Genomic DNA, 13,757 nt, shown 5'->3' with positions numbered 1-13,757 from the left:
GCAAAAATTTCCAAAATCACCACATCTACACAGTATGTAATCAAGCAAATGGCCATGTTTAGATTGGGGATGGAACCAGTTCTCCTTGTGTTTCTGGTGGGAAAAACTGTTGGTGATAACAAGATTTAGTTCACTGCAGAGATGGAGAAGCAGCATACCATTTGAATTGACTATACCAATGCCATATGGACCCAATGGAGACCAAGTCTCATTGTCTGATCCAACCCGTGCATTGAAGTCACCAAGAACCACCAAACTCTCAGCGCTTGGCAAACCGGTGATAACAGATCTAAGCATATGATAAAAGGAAGTAATATCGTCTTCAGGCGAAGTAAGAGTCGGCGCATAGACAGAAAGAACATTCATATAACGACCAGCAGCAAGGGGCATTCTCAATGTCATTGCACGGTCATTTATGGCTACTGGCTGTTCGATCTTGTCAATTAAGGAGTTCTTAACTGCAAAACCAACACCAGCCCCACGCCTCTCCTTTTCAGCTCTACCAGACCAGAAGATCGTGTAGCCCGACTCGCGCTCAACCAGTTGATCCTCACCTGCGAAACGTGTCTCAGAGAGTGCAGCAATGTCTATATTGTATCTTTGCAATTCCTTAGTCAAAATTGCAGTCTTCCGTTCTAGTCTTTTACCATTGTCAATAAGTGTTCTCACATTCAAGCAACAGAGCTGGAGTGGGTGTCGTTTAGCATAATATCTTCTGTTCCTGTTTATATGGACAGCCATCGCCAATAGGACTTTTCTTTCTTTTCTTTTTCTTTTTTTTTTACAAATGTCTGAGGAAGTATCTGTACAAAGATGTTATTCCAGAGATTTAGCTTTGTACGACAGCTAGTCTCTCTCTCGGTTCAAACTGTTGATATCCAGCAACAAGCAGGAGCAAGATAGCCAGCAACAAATCAAACTGCAGACCAGCTTAATGCGGGTACTGGTCTTCCGCTTTGTTTTTTTAGATCAGAGATTTGCTTCTCCTAGAGAGGCTTCCTTCACCATGGCTTTCTGGAGCCCTCTCCACTCCAGATAAAACAAAACGCATGCAACATGTTTTGTTTTGTTATTTCTTTTATTTTTATCTTTTATTTTTAAAATCGAGAGAAGCGTTAAAAAACAAAAAACAAAAAAAAAACGGTATAATTCCTCAATGGTTATGACGATAGTGACGATGTTACAATTCAATAAATACACACGATAATAGACACGAAAAGAAATCCACAGATGCAAAACGTAAAACAAACCAGTCATGAATCTCGATGTTTTTGCTGCTGTTATTTTTTTTAAATTGAGAGAAGCGTTTTAAAAGAAACGGTATGATTCCTCAATGGTCATGACGATAGTGATGATGTTACAATTCAATAAATACACACGATAATAAACATGAAAAGAAATCCATATATATATACATACATACACACACATATATATATATACATACACACACACACACCCATATATATATATATATATATATATATTTGTTTACTGTTTTTTGGGAAAGAACTCCAACAAAGTGCTCGATTACAAAGAAATACTTTTTCGATATAAGAGCTTAATATTTATTTATTTAATTGTACAGAAGTTCAGAAAAACATTGGTACTGTCGGTTTCAAGCCGAACATAAAGGGGACTAGTTAATGGTAAAACGTAAACGATGTTAGGCTCTCGTCAGCCATGTTGTTTCTGTCTGAGGATTTTTTTTTTCAGGCCGGAATTTATTTTTTATATAATGATGTTCATTTTTATTTAACTATAGCTTATTCCTATCTCTGTATATTTTACTTTATTCTAATATGAATTTTCTAATTTTGAAATTTTTTATTTAATGCATTTTAGTAAATATGTACTGTTCGGTTTTGCATGGTTTCCGGTCTGTCCTCTGTTAATTTTAGCTGGTTCAAGGGAGATAATTAGTTTATTTTATTAATTTTCCTTCTTTCTTTGTTTTAGTTAAGGAGAGGTAACCCATGTTTCAGTTGGTCCAAGGGAGGTAATTAATCTATCTTATTTATTTTTTTAACCTTTTTTATTTTTAATAGTTGAAGGGAGGTATGCAGGCTATTTAATTCCCAAGTCTTTTATATATGTGTATAGTCATAATTTTCTTCAGTTTTATAATTCATTTTTATACTTAATATTTATACTTACAATTGCCTAAAGGTCCATTATCACTTTACTAATTTATGCGTTAAGTTGACTGCATCTAGAATACTCTTGAAGAAATTCCGTTAGGTGGTGTCTTCGTTTGTTGTTCGGTCCTCCCAGTTTATTAGGAGCGCTTGGCTTCAGGGCAAAAACAAGAATAAAGACAGCATTAGCCGCCCGAGTATGGCAGCTAAAAGACAACGGAACACCATTCAGCATTAAATGGAGGATCATAGAGAGAAAACCAGCATAGTCACCATCCTCAAAACAGTGTCCTCTTTGTGATGCGGAGAAATACCACATTACAAAGACTATTAATAACCCTCAAAAGACCTGTGCAAACGTACGCAGTGAAACCCTCAAAACCTGTTTACATAGGAGACAAACGCTCCTAAGCGCCCAGTCGAGGGTGAAGTAATTGATGTTTTTAGCCAATTTTTCGTTATTTGTTGTCTGAAGGGTCCAGCTTCAAAACGATACTGATCTTGTGAAAATCCGTCAACCCTGTCGAAAGTTTTACGCAGACATGCAAACATACATACATACATTTATATATTGATAGCTCAAATTTTCTACCCAAACCGATTAAAAAGCTTGATCAATCTCTGAATACTCTTTATGTAAAATTTCAAATGTTTAGACCAGAAATTGTCTGAATAATGTAGTAGATACCGCAGAGATCAATTTAAAAAAAAAATTGACACCTATTATGACCGCTTAACATTTATTGTTTTAGGCTTAAACCAAGTTATTAAGTTAGATCCCTCCAAGGAACCTATATCTAAAATTTCAAGTGTTTAGATACAGAATTGGCGAAGGAGTTTGGTAAAGTTCTCAAAGGTCTACTCGTTGAATGTTTACCCCTTAACAGCCAAATTGCTCGTCAAAAATGGATTACAAAAGTTTTCCCAAATCCCAGTACCCTGTATATCAAATTTCGAGTCTATAGACTGAGAATTGACAGAGTTATTGCGTAGGGTATTGTACATAGACAGACATACATGCACACAAACAGACAGACAGACAGGCAGACACTTTCACTTATATATATATATATATATATTTCTTTTTATACAAATATGACGTATATATTATAATCATATATGCTGTATATTTTTGAAAGCGTATAAAATTACCAGCGGTGTAAATTCTAATGTATATTTGCCTATTATTGAGTTTATCTATCTATCTATCTATCTATCTATCTATCTATCAATCTATCTATCTATCTATCTATCTCTCTCTCTCTCTCTATATATATATATATATATATATAGATAGATAGATAGTTATGATACTATATAATATTATTGCTTTGTAAAAGGCTATATGAATATGAAATGTACACAGAATGCAGATCTGCATTGTAGGGACATTATTTTTAAAACCATGAAATAGAAATGAATTAACAAACTTCCAAACATCACATATTCGTGTTTATTAGCATATTTTTGCTCAATCAAACCCCTACATGACATCAAAATTTATCGATTGGCATTTTCCATTTATATATTATAATTCTAGTACTATAAAAACACGCATACACACGCACACACAGGTACACCGATATACACATATACATCGAAAAATATATCTGTTTAAAAAGTTATGTCTCTTGAATAAATGTATAAATGAAAAAGATAAGTATGAATATATCATTGTGACAAATTGAAAACTGATATGTACGATGTGGCGGAAATTTACATCGGAATTATTCTGAAATAACATCGTAAACAATTTTTGATGCCGCTTTGGATGCAGATACATAAATAAAACTAGATGAATGTATATGTGTGTGTCTGTGTGTAGATATGTAACCGATTACTTGTCACATAACACTGGAATCAATAGGAAATAGTAATCATACACCGAGGATGGTTGAGAACATATACAATCTTTGTTTGGATGGACGAACGACGCATACAGAAATATGTCGGCAAGTTTAAATGAGAAATATTCATTTCAACTTGTCAACATCTTTCAATTAGTTTTACACATTCAAAAATTCACTCATATTAAGAAGTGGTTCGATTTAAAATCTTTTTATATCTGTTTGATTAGCTATAACGGCACGGAATTTGGCTGGTTTAAATCCTATCTAATGGCACAAAAGTCATAAAAAAACATTGAAATCACATATAAACAGGGTGTCCAAAAAGTCACTGAAGGGTTTACTTCAATTTCGTCTCTTTATTTTTGAGTGATTGTTTTGAGATATCTATAATATTTAATAGAAAATTGGCTCTGTAATAATCAATACGAAATCTGCACGATTTAAAATATATTAAAACGTATTTTAAAGCCCAGCAAGGCCGTTCTCTCCTCAGATTGCTTATAGGGTTGAAATAAATTTATAATGATCGATAAATAACTTTCATTATGAGATAGATCAGCTGTTGGATATCTTTCCTTAAAAAGCAATTACTTTTATAAAAATACATTTTAATGATAATATTCTTTATCCAACTGCTTCAATAATTTATTCTTGTAATTACGATTACTTTCGCTATTATGCGCTTTTTAATTTAATTTCATCATTCGTTTTTTGTTCACTCAGTTGTTTATGTTCTTGTTTCGGCTGATCATCAACTTCAGGCTTTTTGTGTTTTTAGGTGTAACAGTCATCTCATTATCATGCGCGGCCATATTTAAACTACACATCTTCCTGTATATGGAAAGTCAATTGAATTTTGTTGAATATTTCGAATATCTATATTTGGTCATACATTTTTCTTGGAAGAGATAATAAAAAAGGTACATACATTTAATTGTCATCTGAAATCGATTTTAAGAAAAATGCAAATATTAAACGATTTTGTCTTCTATAAACTTTTCGAAAAATATTTTACAAACTTTTCTAAACTTTTAAAATGTTTTCCGATAATATTCGAAATAACGTTTTATATTACACGATGCTTTACCTTCTGGTAAGAAAAATATTAATTTTGAAAAGTTCGGATTCAAGCATTAATTGACTCTTATTAAAATATGCAAGAGAAAATAAATGACTACACATGTTCATTTTTGAGTAATAATACATATTCTATATCTCTTGACTATAATATTTTGATTGCAGCAATTGTCCTATGCACGAAATTTCATGAGGTTTTCATTAACAAATGCCACATACAAATTTATTATGTCTAAACCTTCAACCGTCTTATCTTACTACACCACGTTTAATACACAGCTATTCTTTATAATTAGATCCTATACTGAATCCTAGAAGAGACAGCATCACTATTCCCTTGATCTATAGACAAAGTATTTCGTATTTTCCCTTCTACCTGGCATATCCTCTCACTCTCCCAGACTAGACCGGGTAAATATATAAGCATTTCAAATATTTTGATCTGGCACCCTTATTAACTGGATTTAACGCTCTTACTAATAGAAATTAATAGAAAATAGAATTACCATTACACTTCACTATTCGAAAATAATGAATTCTCCCCAGTAACACTCCTCCTATTCTCATTACATCAGATCTTATTACAGATTGCTGCTCGATCTTCACGCATTTACAATTTATAATTTAATTTAAAGTTACACAAATCAAAGAAGTCATAACTTCCATATAGATATATTAGCGCAGTTACCTCTCGTGATGTTTACATCTAATGAAAATGCCGTTTCTTTGTACTAAACCGTCCAAGCTCTCTTCCTTTATTCATTTGAATTAATAGAATTGATCGTCAAAACTTCTGATATGAAACTATTAACGAATATTCTTTGAATTGGTTAAAATAGAATAAAACATGACGTTATTTCAATAATGTCTTCGTGGATTAATGGATAGAATAGTTCGCTTCATAACCTACGGGTTGAACATTCGCGACCATTCCCGTTTTTTTTGCGGGGGGGGGGGTAAAATTTACACAGGGTTATTTATCCGATTTTTTACGTTCGCTTTATTTTTATTTACCTGCTATTATCACTTTTTAAAAAATATTTTTCCATGCACATTTTGTGCGATGAATACGTGTTTTTTCTCCGTTTTTTCTGTTATCCAATTTACACAGTTTTATTTTTCTATTCATTTTTATTCATTTTTTTATATCCCTTTTTTTAATACGAAATTAAACTAAAAAACTTTCATTTGTTTTCGGGTGTTTTTTTTGTTTTTTTTAATAAAAGTTTGAGACGAACTATTTTCAGTCGCCAAGGCCAGTAACTTTTTTTTACACAGTGATCACCTCTTATCAAGGCCCGGAAGCCACTCAGGGATTAGGGTTATTGCAAGTACATTACGTTAGTGTGGAGATTTGATGAAGTGTTTACTTAAGGGGGCGGTTCATTAGGAATTTGTTAACGTTGGACTTGAAGACATCCAAGTTGTAGTCAGGTGGGAAGCAGGCAGACGGAACAGAGTTCCACAGGCGTGCAGTTCTAACATTAATACAGCGTCAACACCTAAATTGATATTTTTTCTTCTCACCTGTGAACAACAATCACAACAACCGTACTTTGAAATGGGGGACACGTTTCCATCAGGCATTAGCGGGTACAGCTAGTTCCTAATGTGCTATTACAAGATTGTGCATCTGCAATTGTATCAAAATATTTATGTTATCATTTGGTTCCATCATTTAGGATATCATTGAAAATATAATTCTTTATAAGTTCTGAATAATATATATATATATATATATATATATATATATATATATATATATATATTTATATAAAATGGGTTAAGAAATTCCAACGAAAGAAAGATGTATATTTAAATAGCCTCCACCCCTTGGAAAAACTTCAAATTAACTACGAAAATCGCCATTTTTACATCTCCAACACATCTGAAAATAATTTCTGACGAGGACGCATCACAGACCGTCTGAAACGCGCGTAAAAACGATTTCAATGACTTAAAAACAAAACTTAAAACACATCCTAACTTCCTCAAAACTCGTCCCACATATAAAAGGAGTTACAAAATGCAGCAAACCGCGATGTGGAGTATGTGACATAATAATAGAAGGTAACACATACACATTCAAAAACCCAGGACAAACATTCAAAATAAAAAAAAGGATCTAAATTGCACCTCCAGAAATGTAGTATATGCACTTAGATGCACAACATGCAACAAATCCTACATAGGCGCCACCTAAAATTTCAGCAATAGAGTGGCCTTTCATAAGAGCAACATCAAAATTGCAGATAACAGACACCTCTATGTTTCAAAACACGTACACACATGCAGCGGAAACAGCTTCAAAATAATGCTAATCTTCCAAACAGACAATTATTTTTATTTACTTACACAGGAAAAAAACTTCATCACCAGATTCACTCCTGAACTGAACAGAACCTAATACCATCACACAAAAAAATGAAATGCAAGGTACACTCGCATGCACACCCATACACATACACATATACACACCCACACATAAATCAGAACCGACACATTAAAACACACACACGTGCGCGCATACAACCACACACAGACATAACACCCCTATCTCTAATACAACACACTGAACAATACCAACCCTACTTAACCTCGAAACCAACAACACTAGGAGACACCTAGAACCATAGTATAATATCTGTTCCAACACCTCGCTCCCTCCTCAGTCAGTGGAGGAGAACCCCCTCATGACTGAAACGACTATCATCCCTTCTATCATCCCCTCCCATACCTATACCCCCTTCAATGCCCCCCCCATCTGGGGAACGAAATCTTCCCCACACTAGGAACCGATCCTGGGTCTGGCCATACCCACATGGGGAGACAAATAAATAGAAACATTAAAAAATCCCCTATTTTAAATACACCCCTCTTTCTAAACAAACATAATATAAGGAATACCCGAAAAGACTAAAACGAAAAATCACAATACTAAAATCCAAGAATCCAAAAAATAAATATCAAAATAGAATGAAAGCACCCCTACCCTTATTTCAGAAGAGCCAGTCTTCCTCCCCTCCCCACACATACACATTAGTAACGACCTTGGACCACAGCCGCCTTCCTAAGGAAGCAAATAACCCCAAAATACTATAAAACAATATACTCATTCCCAAACCAATAAAAGCAAACACACACACACACTACCCCACCCTAAAGGAAAAGAAAAAAAACATTAGCAGAAAGAGATAGCGACTACAACCAGATCAACGTCTCCTTGGACAAGCCCAATAAAAGAGCAATAAAAATTGAGCATACCAATGAATAATAAACACTTACAAGCCTCCACCCCTTTGAAAAACTTCAAATTAACTACGAAAATCGCTATTTTTACGTCTCCAACACATAATAATTTCTGACGAGGACGCATCACAGACCGTCTGAAACGCGCGTAAAAAACGATTTCAATGACTTAAAAACATTATTACAATGATCCAAACATAATTCTCAATGAAAAACCAAGACACGGAATAATAAAATAATGTTAAAAAAATACACATTGTTGGTGACTACTCCCTTATTTAAATATATATTTATATATATATATATATATATATATATATATATATATATATATATATATATATATATACTGTAAATAACTCTAAAGCTTATCTCGGTTCCGCAAGTACCACATTCAAGAGAGTATATAGAAATCATATATGCTTATTTAAAATTCGACCAAATGTAGATCTAGATGAGCCTCCTAATTCTTTAGCTAGATATGTTACGAATTTAGTCATAAGTGATATTAATTATAAATTAAAATGATCAATTCTAGTTAAGGAAAATGAATACGTTTCTAATTAAAAACGTGTAATCTGAGCGCTTAAGAATCTCTTCACATAGTTACTTCCCACGTTTATTTGTTAAATAAAAAGCAAGTAATGATCCAAGGTTGCATACATAGAGCGATACGCATGCTAGCATATTTCAAACTTATTGTAAATGAGACTAATAATATCATCTATAACTCATGTATCAGATATAACGTAAAATATGCATTTTATGAAAGGTTTCATATAATAAGTATATAAATGTAATTAATACAATTAGGGCACAAAATAGAATTTATGATTACATTAATCTGTAGACTATTATGAATAACGGAATTATTCGAATAATTAAATATTCATTGAATAAATAAAATTAAAGGGTAGAAGGATGAGTTGAGTTTTTAGCTGTTTTTGTTTTACTGCATATCAACTCTTTTCATGTTATTTTATGACAAATAACTTCATTTTGAAGAAAAGTTTTTTAATAGAATATATTTGCTTTTTTTCAAGTCGGTTTCTATTTAATCCATAGTTGGGACCCCAACAGGTACTACCATTCCGAGTCAGAGTGGACCTGGAAGCAATAGCAATTAAAGGGTGGCTCAAAACTACCCAAAGACCGCAAACTGAGGCCTCACCATCCAGGACCGAAGGATGAGTTGAATGAATAAAATATACAATACAATACTTAAATGACTCGATTTAAAGAAGTAGGATATTGAAGAATTTTTTCTCTTTGCTGATTTGGTTCGGATCATTTATTATGGTAGACGTAATGAAAAGCTACTCTGTGTAAATTTTCTAATATTATTTTAAAAATTAACTTAAATATATATCATAAGGTGCCGGGGAATGATGGGGTATAATCTGAATCAGATTCTTAGTCTCTAAGCTAATTATGAGAAATATGTAAGTATTTGTACTATAGCCATATCCCTATGTTAAATTAGTAATCGTTATTGTAGCTTATGAGTTCGTTTTTCGTTTGTTTTAAAAGCATATGAGTATTTACATAATTTTAATAAAGTCTCTATTTAAAATAATTGAATATGAGGTTATATGCATTTCGCGATAAATATTTTAAATCCCAGTTTTCGAATAAACTAAAAGGTAGTATTATGTAATGGATAAAGTTAAAAGTGTGTGTATATATATATATATATATATATATATATATATATAATAAAAATTAGTATTGATGCATATAAAGGCATGTATATATTAACATCATTATAGCTCTATTTGAATCTTATAAATCGTATATATTATTAATCCCTTGTAGATTTAATAAATTATAGTTTATTGAATTTAGAAAACTGTACATTTATTAGTTCTTTTCTTGGTATATTTTGAAACTTATGCATTTTGGTATATTGTACAATAAAGTATACTATTTTAAGTAGAATATATTATAGATTAAGTAACAAAAACAAAGGAAAATACTAATTATAATAATACAAAATCAAATAAAAATGTGTATTACGCGTAACTAAATTGTTTACCTTTCGATAAGTGATAATATATTTTCTTTATTTATGTAATTATGCAAATGAACATTGATTAATTCTTCTCTCTTAGTATTTAGATTAGTTGTTAGTTTATATTGAAAGTAGAATCTCATCAGTGTGGTAGTAAATATATTCGAATATTATGACATGAATTTAGGTCTTTTAAATTAACACGTATAAATATAATTACTGATCTAAGATAAATAATTCCAAACGAATTATATTCTTCGAATGTAAATATTTACTGCACGTTTGAAATATTAAAATTATCGTGTCTTTACGTTTATTTTAGTTTCATCATGACAAGTTTCAAGAAAAAATACACGATTAAACCCGGTTCTCCAACTTCCAACGTAGACCCCTACTACCATGTCTCCTTCTCCAACATCAGGGGTCTTCGTTCTAACCTTCCAGAGGTTGAAACCCAATTACAGGAGACTAAACCAGACCTTTTATTTTTAAGTTAAAGTGGCATTGGAAGGCTATTTCCCTAGAAGAGTTTGCAATTACAGGATACTCTAACTTAACTTCTAAATCTGACCCCCAAGATCGCCATGGGCATAGAATATGTGCCTATATTAAAGATAGGTTTCCATGTGGGAGGGACATCTCCAGGGAAGATCCTAACTTACCTTATATGTGCTTCCGGGTTGCTTTAGCTCACACTACTGCATTTATATTTACTCTCTATCGCCCCCACAACAGCGGAGTTACTATCTTTCAAAGCATATCTGAGAAAATTGACCAAGTCCTATCTGCTTATCCTTCAGCTAACATTCACGTATGTGGAGACTTCAATGTTCACAACGTCGAATGGTTGACCCACTGAAACAAGACCGATGATGAGGGGAGGTTCTGTCATGATTTCTCCATTGCCTATGACCTCACTCAGATTGTTCAGGAACCCACCCGTGTGCCCGACAATGACGGCCAGTATGCTAGCCTACTAGACCTTTTTCTCACAACTTGCCCTGAACTATGTTCAGTTTCTGTTCTGTCGCCTCTTGGATCTTCCGACCACTCTGTTGTATCAATTAAGATAAAAATGAAATGTAATAAGTCCCCAGACGTACCTCTCCATCGTACAGTATATCGATACACTAAGGCTGACTGGGATAGCTTCCGTACATTTATATCTGATCTACCTCTGCATTCCATGTTTAAAAAGGATGTGTCCTCTATAGTATTAGACCTGACTGAATGGTTAATTGTAGGTATTGACCATTTCATACCCTCTAAAAAGTTTCAGCAAAAACCTAACAGCCAGCCATGGTTCTCTCCAGAATGTGCTGCTGCCATTGCGCACAGAAATCACCTTTTCCACTGCTTCAAACGTAATAGATGTATGGAAACTAAAGCCGTTTTCAGGTCTGCCATCAACCATTGTAAGAAAGTAATAAGGAACGCAAGAGAGTTGTATGCTCAATCTGTTAAGTCCAAAGTAGCTGAGCAGCGGCTTGGTTCCCACCAGTTTTGGCAAATAGCAAACAGAATCCTGAACAGAAGCGTGTGCTCCATCCCAACTATTATCAATGGACCTGAGGTTATCTCGTCAGCATCAGACAAAGCCAAACTCTTTGTCAAGAACTTTGCAGCTAATTCTACCCTTTGCGACCAAGGCCGCCAACCTCCAATATTTCCTCCTGTATCAGAAAACACGCTATGTGATATACGTATATCTGTACGTGATGTTGCCAAGCTAATCAAAAACCTTGATTCCAGTAAAGCAACTGGCCCTGACGGTATTCCAATTATAGTAATCAAAAAACTTCAACCTGAACTAGCGCCCATACTTACAAAACTGTTTAAACGTTGTCTTAAGGAGAATAGTTTCCCATCTCCCTGGAAAATCTCATCAGTATGCCCTGTATTTAAGAATTCAGGTGATCGCTCATCCCCCTCTCAGTACAGGCCAATAAGTCTCCTGTGCGTCATGAGTAAGTTGCTAGAATCTGTGTAAAATACAGAAGTAATCAACCATCTCAACAAAAATAACCTTCTTAGTGACACTCAATATGGTTCCCGTTCTGCTAGATCTACAGCAGATGTGCTTACAGTTATATCGCATAGGATTAGCAAATCTCTCGACGGAGGCTATCTTTCTAAGGCAATAGCTCTTGACATATCTAAGGCCTTTGATAGGGTGTGGCATAAAGGTTTACTTCATAAGATCGCTAGCTATGGTATAGCTGGAAATGTCTTCTCAATTATTAAATCATTTCTTTCTGATAGGTTCATAAGAGTAGTAGTTGAGGGGCAAAAATCAGAAGCTCACAGTATTAATGCCGGTGTCCCTCAGGGGTCCATCCTGGGCCCAACTCTTTTCCTGATCTACATTAATGATCTTCCAAATCACATCCTTACATCATTTGTTGACATTTATGCTGACGACACTACCATTTATGGTAGCACATCTAAGACAGTAAACGACCAAGTTCTCTCCAATTCTCTCTCCTCTGATCTTGAGCACGTAGTACAATGGGGAAAGGAGTGGCTGGTTACTTTTAATGCATCTAAAATCAAGCTTCTCTCTTTAAATCATCAACATTCTAATCCACATTTGGCATCAATTGAAATAAATGGCTCTCGTCTTCAGGAGGCCTCAAGTTTTGACAAGCTTCTGGGCTTGACCATTACTCCTGATCTTAAATGGAACACGTACATCAAATCTGTTGCCAAGGCCGCTGGAAAAATGGTGGGATCTTTCTATCGATCCGGTAAATATCTCACTGCTGATGCTATTCTCTATCTATATAAGAGCCAGGTACGTCCAAGGATGGAATACTGTTGCCACATCTGGACAGGAGCTGCTAGAAAGGACTTGTCCTGCCTTGAAAGAGTTCAAAATAGACTTCGTAGCCTCGTAGGAAATGTCCTTTTCTCCTCATTGCAACCTCTATCTCACAGAAGAGATGTTGCGAGTTTGTCTCTGATGTATCGTTATTTTCATGGAAAGTGTTCGACTGAGCTTCAATCTATGGTCCCCCATCGCCAAACTTTCACAAGAAACACTCGTCTAGCTATAAAAACTATCAATAATTCCCCCACTCTTTATCTGTGCCTAAACCTAAACGTAGATTCCATGAACAGAGCTTCTTTCTTAGAATTGCACGCCTGTGGAATTGTCTTCCGTTTTCCTGCTTTCCGGCTGACTACAATATGGTTGTGTTCAAGTCTAAAGTAAATAAGTTCTTGATGAGCCGTTCCATATAAGTTATCAAATTAACCAAATTTTCATTACTAATGATTACTATATTGTCCAATTTCTACTGTACACTCTTTAACCCTTATGCTTGAGTGGCCTCTGGGCCTTGATAATGTGGTGAAGCCTATGCAAAAAAAAGTTACGGTAAATGATTCATAGAATACGTAACTTAATATATTTTATTGCATGGCATTAGA

This window comes from Euprymna scolopes, chromosome 41 (assembly GCF_053919585.1).
Source record: "Euprymna scolopes isolate OS-2025 chromosome 41, ASM5391958v1, whole genome shotgun sequence".
Taxonomy (NCBI): domain Eukaryota; kingdom Metazoa; phylum Mollusca; class Cephalopoda; order Sepiida; family Sepiolidae; genus Euprymna; species Euprymna scolopes.
The sequence above is the reverse complement of the archived record's forward strand: the minus strand, read 5'-3'. Positions refer to the sequence as shown.